Raw genomic sequence first — 4,234 nt, forward strand, 5'->3', positions numbered from 1 at the left:
TCCAGCTCTCTGATTATTTGCTCAGAGCACATTGAATACGAATATTGTGAAATATTTTTCTGATTTGAAACCATGTAGTACCCCCTTGTTCTCTTTTATTGACTGCCTTTTTAACTACAAACAGGTTCATCATGAGCATGATAAGTTTTCTGGAGTTCTACTTCTATGAAATGTTATTTATAATTTCTTAAGATACCCATGATTGTGTTCTTTTTTGCAGTCAACAAGACACAAGTAAACATCCTCCTAGGATTATTTTGTTTCTGTCAAGATCCATCTGACATCAGCAATTATATCTTCTTTGCATATCGCAAGTTGTGGGTGATGCCAAGCCTGCTGCTAATCCTGATCATCCTTCATTGTATAATTTAGTTCCTCAGATTGTTTGCTGAACATACAGATTGAATATCCTCCCCTGCCTTAACACTAAGAAACTATTAATTGGGTTACTGTCTATAAATTTACCTATCCTGGATATCATAGAAAAAAAATGATATAACACCCCGCCCCCCAAACCCCACAACAATAACAAGAAAAGACACAGACAAAACTAAATTGAAAAGAAAGCAGACAATAATAAAAATTAGAACAAATTTAAAATAGGTCAAAGGGAGAACAAAACGTAAGTTGTTAAAATTTATTGTAGCTACATCTGCATTAATTCACTTTCCAATCCACACTGCCTACGAGCAAGGCTAATCACATTGCTGGTCAGTGGTCAGAGGGTTTAATTAATGTGGGGACCCAGGAACGCATTTTGGGCTTTCAGTGTTATGCATGGTGTTTTGCAAACCTGGTGTTTAGAATTTTAGCACAAATACAGTTCCCTCTTCTGTTCAAGGGATATTTTTAATGCTAGAGTTAGCTATGTATTTTTTTATCCTGAAATCAAACATGCACTAACTTAACCAGAGAACACTAGTTTCAGCTTTGGCAGGTTAGGCCAGAATCCTAAAATATGTTCCTCATTTTGGTACTGAGTATGAAGGCGACTTAAAAAATTCATGGGAAAAATCCATTATCTTTCAGTTCCAAATTCCTGTGAAATATTTGACGTAGTATTGTCAAAAAATATCGTACTAGTTTATAGAGAATGAGAAAAGTTTAGTATTTCCAAAATTACCTGACCTCAAAAATCTTCCCTCCACCGTGGGAAATTGGTGTTCTTGTGAAATTGGTGAAATATCTTGTGAAATTGGTGTTCCAGCAAGCCTATTATGGGAAGTTATAGACAGACAAGGCTGCTTGATCTTGGTTGAGTGGACCCAATTTTTCTTCTCTATGTACCGAAGGAAGCGAACAGGATAATGTCTAAATTTTTATAAGACTTCTAAACTTCTTCATAATGGAAATAACGCAGACACCCCTTGCAGAAGGCTAGTTAGGGGAAAGATTCTACTCTTTCTAATCTCACCAGGCATTCTCTTACTGAATGGCCACAACCATGGCTTTGCTTTCACCAGTGAGCTGACCCTCTGATGTCCAAGTGAGTGACCATGCTCCTCCGAGCAGGACAGGTGGGGGATCAAATGAGCTCACTGAGAGGCCCCTTGTATCAGTACACGCTCAGAATCAAGGCTGGTCTTGGGAAGGGCCTTCTTTTTAACTGTGTCCAACTGAGAACTGCCGTCCTCATTTCAGGTGCCAGCACACATGGAAACAGCTCTCTGTGAGCTACAGACAGCAGGGCACAAGGCTTGAGGCTATAAAAGGTAAAGGTAAAGGCATAACTCCAAAGGGGGCACATTCAAGCTTTTTCACTTGCAAGGTAGTGTGACATCATAACCTCTTAGTGCCTGGATTTACAGTCAGTAAAAAAAATTGAGATGCTCTCTGTGGGCTCTCCATCGAGTTAGTCAGCCCAGTGGGAGGAAAAGTGTCTGATGCTTTTAAGGACCATAGATGGGAAATATGAAACATTCTACTCAGATTCATGGGTACCCGTGGTAAGGGAAATTTGCTTCTTTTGCCCTCCGTACTCATTGTTATTCATGTACTATTTTCTGATGTCAGCCATGATAGTTTTCATTTTACTTCCTCTTTTGAATTCAGCTTGAGTTTTTAGCAGCTCCCTTCTGCTGCAATAGTTTTGGGGGGTCATTTGCTTGCTTGCTTTAATTCCTTCTGTAAAATTGTACTTGCATGTGATTTGATAACTTCCCTGTTGTGTTAAGAAACTTTTGCTGTGGAATGAGCACTCACATGGATCTCTCTCTGCCAGACTGCTGGCCTGGCATCTGGTTTCCCAATCTCATGGCACAGCCTAGTGAATATTTTCAGCACTCCATCCATTTCTTAGAAGCATTTCCATTGGTATTCTGTCAGAAAGCCTTACCTGCAGCTTTTAGACTACCAGTGGTTCTCTGTGATCAGTTACCTCTTGAAATAGTTGAATATCAAATTGTTATTCTTGGTACAGTGACCTTGTCTATTCTTTTCAATTTTCCTGCTGCTTCCCAGCTCATTCAATATTTTGTCCATAGAAATTATTCACTAGTATAAGTTGGACTTGAGGTTTTTCATCAGTTCTTTTAGCTTTTCATCAACATACAACAATTCATGAATTTTTCAGTGGTTAATTCCTCAGAAGTGGATTGCCTACTCCTTCTTAATCTGGCGTAGCCTAAGAATTTACTAAATCCTGCCCATTGTCAGTGACCCCGCTGGTGCTTTATATAGCTTCCTGCATCACAGCAATGCACAAACTCAATATAGCATCGCAAGCAGAAGAGTTATAGGTGTAATACCACGAATTGTCTTATTTTGCACACACACATACATATACCCACACACAACTATGTAAGAAAAAGTTAGAAACCCTCCAGTAAATGAACTGTGATCTGCACATCAAGTATTATATAACCAAGCCTTAAATGTAAATTTGTGTTGAATGTTATTTTGAAAATACCAAGAAATTGCATCTGTGCCCAAAACTAATAAAACAAAAATGTAGAGTTAGAAAATGGTGCTACTATAATGTTATGACTATCTGATTTCATCCCAAATTTAATATGGTTAATATATTTCCATTTCATTCTTTCCATTAAAATATTAAATCTAACAGTCTCAAATAAATATTCCACTTTTAAAGCAACTTATGATTGGATTTTAATCCCTTTTATGGTTTTCTATTGAAAAGAGCTTTTTCATTTAACATTTATCTTTACTTATAAAAAGAAGACAGGATTTCAAGGCATAATAATTTATATAAACTTTCTGCAAATATTTGGTACATAAGTATATTATAACCACTAGCATTAACAAATAGCATATTAATTTGGGGAAGATTTTCATCTGTGATTTTATAAAACATAAATTTTATTTTTAAACTAGAACTGGCCCTTCATTTTATAGAGGGTTTCCAAGATGTTATGAGTATCAGTCATATTCTTCTACACACAAATCCAAATATCTTTGAGTAATTTCTTACTGCTCAATACTACATAATTTTGAAAGTAATGTAGGGAAGGTCAGCAAGAGAAGAATGAAAATTGTGTCATGGCTGTCAAAGTGGTTTTAGCGACTATGATTTGTTTTAATATCACAATATAATTTTTCTGTTAAGTAATATAATCTAACTGGATAACATTTTCAGAATTGCTCACTATTGAATTGTGAAAAGGATGAATAAATTACACCAAGTTTTAAACTATTTAAGTTATTTCCTAATGAGATCTGTTCCTTTTCCAAAGCAAACAATAGTTACAAAATATAAATGCTAAAAAATCTTCTTATAAATCATGTAAGAATTTAACATTCTTAAATTTCAAAATTTGATATTTTGGGGGTATTTTTCTTTCTCTGTGTTCAGCATAAGGCCAAATATACAAAGGGTTATGGCATTTTAGGAAATATGCTACCATTTTAGGAAATATGAGTGCAGGTGAATGTATAATTATAATAGTACATTTAAGCAACACTCTTGTAAGAAGTATATTAAATTTTAGCCTGAAAACCTGAGCACCTGAACCTAATCTTTTCTTTCTTTTAGAAAATATAACAACTTTTATTCTTTAATTTCATCACATTTAAAATCATAAAATAAATGAAATGTTTGTATAACTTCAGTCTATATACATAAGGTCCCATTGAGAATTCACACCACAGACAGAAGAATACAATTTAGAGCTAATAGTAAATAAACATTGAAAGCTAGCGATTAACAAAAGCAGGTAGAATATAGTGAAAAGTATATGCTCCGAGGAGAAATGAGATATAACAGGATGCGTGCAGC

Source organism: Echinops telfairi, unplaced genomic scaffold, assembly GCF_000313985.2.
Source record: "Echinops telfairi isolate 266 unplaced genomic scaffold, ASM31398v2 ScPeMD7_2;HRSCAF=8, whole genome shotgun sequence".
Lineage (NCBI taxonomy): Eukaryota > Metazoa > Chordata > Mammalia > Afrosoricida > Tenrecidae > Echinops > Echinops telfairi.